This window comes from Lycium ferocissimum, chromosome 3, assembly GCF_029784015.1.
Source record: "Lycium ferocissimum isolate CSIRO_LF1 chromosome 3, AGI_CSIRO_Lferr_CH_V1, whole genome shotgun sequence".
Lineage (NCBI taxonomy): Eukaryota > Viridiplantae > Streptophyta > Magnoliopsida > Solanales > Solanaceae > Lycium > Lycium ferocissimum.
Genome location: NC_081344.1, coordinates 69,520,633 through 69,533,146, shown reverse-complemented (window position 1 = coordinate 69,533,146; position 12,514 = coordinate 69,520,633).

Genomic DNA, 12,514 nt, shown 5'->3' with positions numbered 1-12,514 from the left:
ATGTATCAAATCAAACTTAGCATCTATCTTACTTGTACTTACAGGAAATCTAAGCATGCTTTGTTTAGCTAGTGGACACACTGTGTATTGATGTTGTGTCTCCTTATTCACCTTATGTTCTAGAAAAGATATATGCTTCATAACCTCCGTGGAAGGATGTCCCATTCTGATATGCCAAACTGATGGATCTATTTGTTCTTGTAATGATGCTTCTACTCTTACTGCTTCTTCTTGCTTCAACCAATATAAGCCATCAGATTCTCTACCAATTCCCATCACCTTGCCATTGTAGAGTCCCTGAAACGCACAAAATTCTAGGTAAAAGTTCACTGAGCAGCACAATTCTTTTGTTATCTTAGAGACTGAGATCGAGTTAAACTTAAAGTCAGCCACATATAGGACATTTTTAATAACATGATTTTTCAGAATGATTGCCTCCCCTGTGTGTGTTATCCTGCATTTCTCTGCAGTTGGAACTTGTACACCACTATGGCTTTGATTTTCTATCTCCTTAAGTTCACTTAGGACTCTTTTAATTATATTATGGGATGCACTACTGTCTACTATCCAATCACAAGTTTCAAATTTTGATAACAAGGTTGATATACCTGTCATATCCGCCATGTTGGAATAGTATTCACCTGTTGAGCATCCTGCAGACTGATAGTTCTCCTTCCCTTTGTTTTTCATATTCATGTAATCTTTGTACTGGTCCTCATTCAAGAAATTCCCTCCTTTGCCCTGTCCAAGACTAGGCTCTCCTCTTGCAAAGACGTATTATGGACATTGTGGGCATAAGATCTTCCTTCTGTTCCTTGTGACTTTTTTTTGCTTTTGAAGTCTGTTGGATTACCTACTATCCGAGTGGTGATTTTTACATCCACAATGAATGCAGGGAACACGAAGCACAAACACACCACTAGGTTTCTTCTGCATATTCCCTTGGTTATGGTACTGCTTCCTACCAGCATATATGCTCAAGGTGTCTCTATTGTTGTCTACTACTCCCAACACTCTCTGACTTTCCTCTTGCATGACTAGAGCATAAGCTTGGTTGATTATCAGCACTGGGGTTCTAAGCAGGATATCACTTCTTACATGACTATGACTTTCATTTAATCCCATTAGGAATTGCAACAAACTTTGATTAGTTAACAATTCAATGTAAGTTTCCAATTCTGCATAACCATATGCTGGTGTTGAAAGTGTTAAGAGATCTAATTCATCCCAGCAATCCTTCATTTTGAATAGTACACAGTGACAGTGTCTATACATTGAGTCAATGTGGCAATTTCTCACATCAATTGATAGATCCTAGAGAGGTTTGACTTGTCGAACCTCTCCTTGAATTCATCCCATACCTTTTTCGCACTCGAAGCCAACACAATGCTAGAAACTAACTTTGGGGCAACTATACAGCTAATCCATGACAACACAATGGCATTACATCGGTCTGATTGTCCAATCAACTCTCCTTTGTACATATTTTGAGTGCAACTTCCGTCTACAAACCCTAGCTTGTTTTTCCCCATAATGCAAGTTTCATTGATCAACTCCATAATGTATAATTTTCAGGTCATGTTAATTTCAATCCAACCAAAACAACACCTGATGTATCTCCGGCTTGTAAATGCAATGGATGTGTGTAATCGATTTGAGAAATTTATGTTATTTGCGGAGTTCGTGGTTAAGGATTTTGTGTGGTTCCAATCTACGTATCTTGCAATTCCACCATGGTTGATCGTTTTCCAAGCTTTCGCTGAGCTTTTAGCTATGACGGTCGAAGAACCTTAGGTGCGAATCAATTCACGCTGATTAGATCGATTCCCGCTCTGATACCATGATAAATTGTACTATGTAAGCTAAGATTACAGAGTAATTGAGAAATTGAGATCAGATATTATTGAACTGATACTCTCTTTATGAGCTTACACCGTTACTTATACATGTATACGGTTGAAAAAGTAATCAAAGCCAATGTTTGAAAGAAAAAATCAAGACCAATGATTTACAATATATTTTCTAAAGGCCTTGCAGGTAGGGGGCGGAGCAAGCGCTTTGGTTACGGAATCGGCCTAATTTAATAGTTTTGATTCAAATCTCGTATTCGTATTAAAAGTATCAAAGATAAAAAAATTATTAATTTAGAATCCAGTAATTTTAACAGAGTCAAATCTCAAACCATAAGTTTTAAATACTTGCTCTGTCTTTACTGGCATGTCTCCTAGCTTGATATGACTAATTGTTTCTTGTTTTGATTAAACAAACAAGAATACCAAAGGATAAAGATGTTTTAATTGATTGTAATTTACAATGATTTGATGCTATGGAGTATGGACGGTTCATCCATTAATTTAAAACATTATTTAATTATTCATTTTATTTGTGTAGAAATTATTAATCACAGATCTTTGACAATCCAAGCTTATAAATTACAGGTACTATGCATTTCTTTGGTCCGTTCGCCCAATTTTTTATTTTAGTAGAATAACAAGCAAAATGTAATTGGCGGATTATCCTAAATTAATATGCACAGAATTAAGGGATTAATTAATTGTAATCATTTTGTAACGAAAAAAAGATTGAAAATTATAATTAGTTTATGAAGTTATTAATGATGAGGATTCACAATATTTTCTTGCTCGTCTCATGGCTTCAATTTTATATCGATATTGCAAAGCCACTGGTTGGTTCGACAACTTGTCCCGTGCCTAAAAATCGTGCGTATATATCTTTTTCTATCAGTTTTTATTTCCACGTCTACCTTCTAAGGATCAAACGAGGTCGTTGAGGCTGTTCGAGAAATGATTTTTTGCTTTCGACATGAATCGCATCACCAACGTATCCCCTAGAATTAGAGACACGTTAGAATTGAAAAATCTTACCTCATTTTACAAAGATTGTTGCTTCTTTCTCTGATCAAGAGTAAAGAATTCTACAAAAAGAACGATTTGTTTATCTTTCAAATAGTATGATCTATTATTAAGCAAGTGGATCTTTCGCAACTCAAAAAGCCGGTATACTTTCCTGGTTTAAAGGGTGGGGGCTTTTTATTTGCTTACAGTATCGGTTGTTCACCTTTAGTAAGAAGTAGATCACACTTGAGAGAGTCGTTTGCCCCACATTAAAAAAAAAAAAGTAAAAAGGTATAAATGAAGCAAAAAAAGAAAAGTACATCTTAACAAAGAAGAATTCAGGATTTTAATTTAATTGGTTCAACTTTTAAGATTTTCAGTATTGAATTCATCATAATGTTAAATTTATGGGTTCAAATCTAATATTATTTTGATACAAGCAGAAATGCATATCAAATTTAGTAGATTTTTTATATATATATCTTTCGATTATCTGATTAAAATTATTATGAGTTCAAAAAGAACCTATAGCCGTAAAAGGATTGTATATAACCATAAAAACAACTTGAGTGAGATAGAAAAAATTGAGTTACGAAGCAGTTAAGTTAGCTGACTACTCTATTGATTAGTTACAACAAGGTTGCTACACGGGGTGGATCTAGAAGTCCATTTACGAGTTCAGGTGAATATATTAACTTTTGTCTGGAACCTTATATACATTAAGAAATCTATTATATATCTATAAATATTTGTGTGTGAACCCAGTTATTATTGTAGTATTAACTTGAAATCGTTGTAGAAATCTATAAACTTTAAATTCTGGATATATCTTTGTTGGTACGTTATATTCGATAAAAGGATCTATATATATGTAATTTATGTATCGATTTTTTCTCTGTATCACTATATAAAACGTTCTACTAATAAGTTTAATCTGTTTGGTTGCCATGATCGACTATTATGCATCCCTACCTTTTTTAATTGAATGATTTTTTTAATTGAGTGTATAGCGAATTAATTGCATGTTATTTGTGTAATAAGTAAGTAAACAAATATTAACCAAATATGCTTGTTAAATAACTTTGAACAGTATAAGAATTTTGATTGACTAAACAAAATTTAAAAAATGAAAAGAATTACTCCTAATCAATATTTTTACTAATGGTAGTATAATATATCTACAAAAAGGTAAATTGAAAAATCTAGGAACAAATATTGAAAGGAGAAGATGGGAATTTAATTATATACTCAGTGAAACTTAAATCCTTAACAAACAAATGTTTTAAATAGCAATAAATTTCGCAGTAATTAAATTCACAAAAGAATTTTATATAAATTAAATTGAAAAACACTCAAATATGCCACTGAACTATATGAAATGGACCAACAATACCACTCACTAATAGTTGATCTCAAATATGCCCTCATTGTTACAAATATGAGTTATATCTACCCTTATTTTCAAACGGTCCTTCAATTAGAGACTAATGACAGTGTTTAATACTAAAGCTATTATCCATATTACAAATTTTCATGAGCAAAAAAGGGAACTGATTTTTTTATTGAGTATATAGCGAATTGAATGTTATTTATGTAATAAGAAAGTAAAGAAATATTAACCAAATATGCTTGTAATAAATCTGAACAATATAAGAATTTTGAATAACAGAATAAATTTTAAGAAAGTAAAGAATTGCTCCTTATCAATATTTTTAGAGCTTGTTTGGATTGGCTTATTTTAGGTGCTTTTAAGCACTCGTTTTTAAGCCAAAATGACAAAAACAAGTCATAAGCTAGAGAAAGTCATTACTTTTGACTTATCATCAAAAGCCATGAGCCCATTCAAAGGAGCTCTTAGTAATGCCTATATAATCTATCTACAAAGGTTTAAATGAAAAAATCTTTAAACAAAAATTGAAAGGAGAAGATGACACCAAAAAATAAAATTATATACCCAGTGAAAACTTATATGCCTAACAAACAAATGCTTTCAGATAGCAATAAATTCTACAGTAATTAAATTCACGAAAGAAATTTATAAATATAACATACTCAGTATAATTCCACAAGTGTTTGGTGGGATCACAAAAGAACTTTATATATAAATAAAAAGGAAAAAGGCTCAAATATACCATTAAAATATATGAAATGAACTAACGATACCAAGGGTTAATAGTTGATCTCAAATATGCCCTCTTCACTTTCAATTTATGGATTTCCCAGGTATGTTGGCGACAGAAGTTGATTTGTTCATGATAACCGATAAACCAGCTGAAATTGAAGGAGTTTGAACCATGAAATTGAAAAAACATTATTATCTATACGTCGAAGCTAGTGAGTTTGTTTTTCAATTTGAAAATCTGAGCTCAAATTGAATTGGTGTTGTTAAAATTTGGAGATAATGGTCAAAAACACACCTCAAGTATCATCTTTTTTTTTTAGTTTCCTACCTGAACTATAACAACTAGTCTGCAAAACACACCTCAACTATCAGTTATTCATTTTTCCTACCGAAACTATCACCAACTAGTTTGTAGAACACACCTCAACTATCAGGTGTTCACTTTTAATAAGGTGTGTTTTGCAAACTAGTTGATGATAGCTCGAGTAGGAAAAGTGAATAACTGATAGTTGAGGTGTGTTTTGCAAACTAGTTGGTGATAGTTTAGGTAGGAAACTCTCACACCTGATAGTTCATGTAGGAAACTCAAGAAAGGTGATACTTAAGGTGTGGTTTTTTGACCCCTAACTCTAAAATTTACTTACAAATAAGGAGGGGGAGGGGGGAGGTGGCATTTGCACAAATGCCCTATTTGGAGATGGTTTTTAATTTTTGCCTCTCAAATTTCTGATCTTTAATTTTTATCCTTTAGTACTTTTCGTGCGGCATAAGTTTATATTTCGCGTGTATAAATTAATCAGATTTTATGCTTCTCACTCCCTCAAGGAGAGTGAAATTCACTTTCCTTGCCATGTCAGCATATAAAGTGGTATTTATTATGTTTTAAAAAAGTTTAAGGGGGTATAGAATAGGACCCCGAAAAGAAAAGGCATGTCGCTGGAACTTTGGATATAGTTCAGGAGGGTATTAATGTCTTATCCCAAAGTAAAAATATTTAGAATATTCTAACATAATTTGAATGAAAGGATCCTAAATGAGAAAATATATTGTAAAAATGACTTGATGATGTAAAAATTTCTAATCGATGTATGTGACTTAAAACCTTTCTTTCCTCCTTTATGGAGTTATATTTTGTTTTTCAGAAGCTTTCTTCAAAAAGAAAAAAAATAATCAAAAGAAGATCAATATATAAAGAAAACAATGTCATATCACCGTCTTCAATAACATAATCAAACTTTAAGATGTCTTATTATGATTGTAAAGGAATATGCAAATTAGTTGGCAATCTTTCTTGGCTTCAACTGTGGATTTAACCAAGGAGCGGATTAAGATCATATTATAAGGAAAACAATATCATGTCATCGTCTTCAATTACATAATCAAACTTAAAATTTCTATTATAATTGTAAAGGAAAATGCAATTAGATGGCAATCGTTCCTGGCATCAACTATGGATTTACCAAGGAAAGGATGTGCTTTTCACAGCCAGAAAATGTAATTGCTTATAGAAAACTATAAAGATACAGATAACTGAAGTAACGGACAAAAAGGATTTTTAACGAAAAACCGCTTGCCGCGTCGCGTCAAAAAATGGTACAAAAATACAAAAAAAATTAAGAGACAAATAAAGGGCTAGGGTCATTTTTCTTAAAGATAAGAAATCAAAAAAGGATGCTAACGAAAAACAAAAGCGAAGAGACAAATAAAGGGCTAGGGTCATTCTTAGTAATAAATTGAAGATTTATTGCTCATGAAGCAAAAAGAAATATTGCGAGGATTGCACTGTTGGGGAAAAAATACCTAGATACAAACTAAGATTCCATACTCTTGAATATGCCATATAAAAGAGAGAAGTTTCCCTCCCCTTCTTATCTCCACAATCTTAAAGTGCTTGAACCTCTACAAAATCAATTACAATATTGAATTAGAATATACAATGATAAGATAAAAGAAAATATTGACGCACCTCTAACAAACTTTGACATGTTTGAACCCTGGTTGTTTGAACCCTGGCATTACAACCTTAGCACAATCTTCATCACTGCTTCCGCGAATATCTATTTTGAAACAACTCTATCAATATCTTCAAAAATAATATAAGCTAAATCTAGCACATACACACACCAATAATAAACCTGCAAAAACACCAAACTTATAATCATTCAATACATGACATACTGCAAAAAAAAAAAAAAAAAAAAAAAACACACACAGAAGAAGAAGAAATTAATAGGATAAGCTCTATTGATACTACAATCTTCATCAATTTAAGTAAGAAAAGGCCTCAAAGACACATTAAAAACACAGAGTTATCAATTAAGATTCTAAAAATCTCAAATACAAATAAAAGCCAGAAAATTCATCTAAGATCAAGAAAGTACGAGGGAAGAAAGTAAATGGCTGAGACTAATATTGAATTACGATTTAAGAAGGTTGTTTGCAAATGAGAAAACAGAAGGAGAAAAATGAAGAAAGGGTGATTCAGGAACACTAATAAATTATAGTAATAGTGAAAAGAGATAAATAAGATATCTTTAATTTATTTTACATTTTGGAAGTAGAAAACGTCAGAAAAGGAAAGAAGAGAGAGGGGTTCTAGGAAAACTAATAAATTCTAGTAATGCTAGGGAAGAGAGAAATAAATAAGGTATCTTTAATTATAATTTTTATGCAGATTTTGTTAGATCAAAAAAGGAAAAAATGAAAAAAAATGTTAATCATGACCTAAGAGAGGTGTCACATCACCTTCCTCATTACAAGCTTACTATATATATAAATTAGCATCATAATCTACAATATGGATTACAAATTTAATATTACGATTATAATTAATATTTCCTATGTGTGTGTATATATATATATATATATGCACACAACTAAGGGATTCATTGCAATCAGAAATAAAATTAAATTGAAAACTAACATTAGTTTTTGAAAGGGGATTTGAAGAAGTTATACATGATGAGGCTTCATATTTTTCTGGCTTTGCTCATCATGGCTTCAATGTCAAAAGCTTAGTTAATCAATGCGGCCAAACCCCCTGTTGGTCCAACAACTTGTCCTGTGCCTAAAAATAGTGAGTATCTCTTTTTATCATATTTTTTTATATTCATCTTTTTATTAGTTCAAAACGAGGACGTTGACACCGTTCGATAAACAGTTCTTTGCCTCTAAGTGATTCTCAAATCACAAATCTATATTGATTGGAAATTGGAATGTACCTTCTGAACAGTGGTGTTGGCAAGGTTTTTAAACAACATCGATCTATTGTCATAATTAGTCTTGTACATGTATTTGAGTCTAGAGTTGCAAGATTCTAAAGCTTAATTGAGTTACCTTCTATCTCCGAATTGATGTGTATTTGTATTATTTTCAAGTCGTGTCGAACTATATGTTTGAGTAATTAAATTTCTCGAGAAATGATATCAAGGATATCACTTGGTTCGACGTGTCTTCGCCCTACATGGCTCAATCATGCTATAATATAAGCTGGACGATTTTAATTTGTCTATTAGTTTTATGATGTATAAACTGATGAATCTTCATTTATCTGTGATTAGTTTTTATTAAATACGCTTGGATTGCATGCTATTTGCAATAAAAGAAAGGGGAAATGGTCAAATTGTCTCTTTACTTTCAAAATATTCTGTGCTCAGCCCCCATTATACTTTGCGGACAAAAGTACCCCGCTGTCAACAAAATTGTTAAAAATGCCGCTACAAGAAAGTACAAAAATGGCAACAACTCTTTTGGCAACAAAAATAATATAGTTGGCAAAATTCAATATTTGGCAACAACTGAGTTTTATTGTTGGCATATATGATGAATCTTTTAAAAATTAACTTTTTTTTGTTGCCAAACAATTTAATTTGTTGCCATTGTATTGACTGTTGTTGCAAAAAGTACTATTGGCAACAACAAAAAAGTTGTTGCACGTCGTTGGAATAGCAGTCGATGGGAAAAGTTTATGCAACAACAAAAAAAATATTGTTGTCAAAAGTACTTTTTGCAACAATAGTCTATCTATCTCAACAAAAATATTTTTGTTAGCAAATGTCTTCTTTCTTGTAACGTGCCCCTTCATCCATTAGCCCCTTCCACCATGGACAACAACAACAACCCATGTGGCATAGCATTTGAATGAGGTGGACGTCACGTCACGTCGCATGCCGCCTCACCCACACCCCAAATGAAGTTTTACAAAATGTCTCATCCAATTTCTAAATTAGTAGTTCCAACCCGAATTTTTATCTTCAGATCCTACTCAAATCAGATTTAAACCCAAATTTGCAAAAACACAAACACACTCAATCAAAAAAAAAAATCTTTTGCTTCGTAAACCATAAACTATTTCTGAAATTAGAGGAGTAACTCTAAACCTTTTCCTTCCTTTTTTTTTGTATTTTTCAGGATGTGGAGAGTCATGCACTAAGAGATGCTCAGCTACGTCTCACAAAAAACCTTGTTTGTTTTATTGCAACCATTGTTGTGAATGGTGTCAGTGTGTTCCACCAGGAACTTATGGGCATAAAGAGTGTTGTTCATGCTACAATAATTGGAAGACAAAGAGAGGAGGACCAAAGTGTCCATGAAATTAATATTAAGGGATCATGAAATATAATGGTTTTATTGGATAATTTAATGTTTAATTTCTTTATTTTGTCTTCTTGAGAAGGGGTTTCCCGTGTGTTGTAAAATGAAGAATTCATATTTCTTGATTCTGTTTTGTGTTTGGTCACTGTTCAATCTAAAACTTGGCTATTAAGTCAAGCAATTAAATTTAAGAGATTAAGGCCACAAGTAATTTGACTAAACCAAATTCAATTGATGAGAAATAACGTAATAATGATAATAAAGTAAATAATCAAGTAGAAATAACAAAGAAAGAGAGAAAGTAATTCTTTTTAATTGATCCATGCTGACTAATCACAAATAGTAATAATGAGAACTAGAATAACAGTGATTTTGCGAGAGTTTTCGTATATTAATCTCTCCTACAATGATGGGAAATGAGATATTTATAGGATAATCTAGCCCTAACCAACTCCCAGCACCTTTACGACACATTTTGAGGGTACAATCGTGGTTGTGAAACGTGATAAGATGAAATTTCAGATACTTTATAGTTGGCCGGCTTTGGAATAAATTGTCACGTACCTTGGACCTTCCAGATAGATCATCCCAGAACAATACTATCCGGTATGGATAAAGCACACCCAGGATCAAGTTCTTGGGTAGTTAAGAGTTCCAATATTTGGCTAAGCTATGACCGGTTGATTGTTGACTTATGAGTTCTTATCGTACTTGTCACATGTCCGGTTAAAAAACCTTCATCCCAATACATTAATTACCAATATAGTCACACACATGATCAAAATATTATCCAAATTACAAATTTTCATAAACCAAAAAGAAACTGAACTTTTTTTTATTATCATTGCACCTCAAAATATTTTCCTTTTATTCTTTTTTTCCTGAATTATTTAGGGGTGAGTGCGGGTCTATGAATAATGGAGAAGATGGGAAAAATTTAGTAAAGAAGAACCTCTTTAGCGCAATTTGGAGTTCAAACACTTTATTATTAAAAAGAAAATAACTACAATTTGAAACTAAATAGATCATCGAAAAAGAAATCAAGGCCAATGTTGGAAGAAACATTTTATCTTAATTGATTGTCTATTTCCAACACAATATATGATGCTATGGACGGTTCATCGATCTATTAATACGAAACGTATTTAATTATCCACTTTTTTAATTTGTGTGAAAATTATTATTTATAGATCTTTGACAAGCCAAGCTTATTACTACTATATATATTAGTGAGGATAGTAAGTTTTTGTAGTTTTCACATCCTCATAACTCTAATAAGATGCTTACATGTGGCTTCTCCAATTGACTTTTCCTTGTATTTTTTCATTTTTCAATTTTCATTTTTTTGCTCTCATTCATATTTTTAAGACCACTCCACATGGATTTTTATGATACTAATTTTTTGTAGTCCTCACATGAATTTTTTTTCTTTACCCCTAATTGAAGTTTTTATGACTTTGTCATTTTTCACACACTTTGATAAATTTTGAGAACTTTAGGGACTTTTTTTATGCCAGTAAAAATAATGATATCACGGAAAAGGTTGGACCCCACAAAACATACTCATACATATTTGAGTCTTTTATGAGGAAATATCATTAAACTTGTTTTAAAATGGTTTCCTTGAGAATTTATTATAGACACGTAAAGAATTATCATGTCATTCAAATTCTATCTTAATATAGGCTTAATTATTGAATTAAAATATTATTCTTATAGTACTAAATATTATTTGTTGATGTTGTTTACTAATTATCATTTGCTATTTTCAATTTTTATTCGTCTGGTTAGACGTAAAGTTATTTTATTTTCTCCTGTAATTTGACGTCGTACACGTTGGCACAAGTAATTAATAAAGATTTCACTTAAGGTAGAATTAAGTTTTAAATTAAAGGAATAAATACATATAAACTTATATATCAATGTTAAATACTTTAAAAATGTATCAAAATGTAAATTATAGTCCTTTCGTCTCAATCGAAAAATGAACTTCGATGTATAATAATAATTAATTAAAATTTACATACGCACACTTTTAACATAAAACTTATCTAATAACTTAATATATTGGAAGAGGAACTATTTATTTTGATCTATATTCTAAATATGTTGGAAAAAATACTGTAGTTAAAGAAAATACAATTTGATCTCCAAACGGTAACAATACTAGACAATTACAAAAAAGTATATTTTTTTAATATTACAATATTTTTTAAAATACCAGATAATCAAAATTTTATAAAATTTAGGATAAAATAGTTAAGTTCAACATGAAAAAGTTACTACAATGTAGATTTCATAAAAAGGTTCATTAAATTAAGAAAAGGAAAAAATAACTTTTGTAACATGCATTTTTTGGAAGGAAAAATAAAGCTTAAAGTAAGAAAAATTTAATTTTATTAATTTTTCAGTATTTTCCTTTTGTGATTTAATTTGAAGAACTTCTACAGATTATCTTGTATTATAAAGGCTTTTAATTATTTATATTTATTTATAAGTTAACTTTATTTATTTCGTCAATAACAATATTTTCACATTAAATATTTTTGACATTAATTGCATATTGTAATATCTTTTGATAAAAAATAAGTTAGCTACTATGGGTTCAATTCAAATAATCAAATGAAATTAACATAACATATAAAAAGCTCAATTTGGATCATCAGGGACTTTAATCTCAAAAGATTTAAGTAATATATAAATTAGAAGAGATTTCTATTGTTTGATTTTTTATTTTATTTTTAAAGAATCTAATACAACTAAAAAAAATGTTTTCTAACTTTCATATACGTTTGGTATTTTGAAATTTTAGAATTCTTTTGGAAGTTTCAAATTAATGTTCCAAAAATAAAGAAGCAAGAGCAGAATATTTTTTTAAAAAAATCTATAAATTAGATTTTTAGCATCGCTTTGGACCCGAGCTTAGCACTGGCCAAATAACACT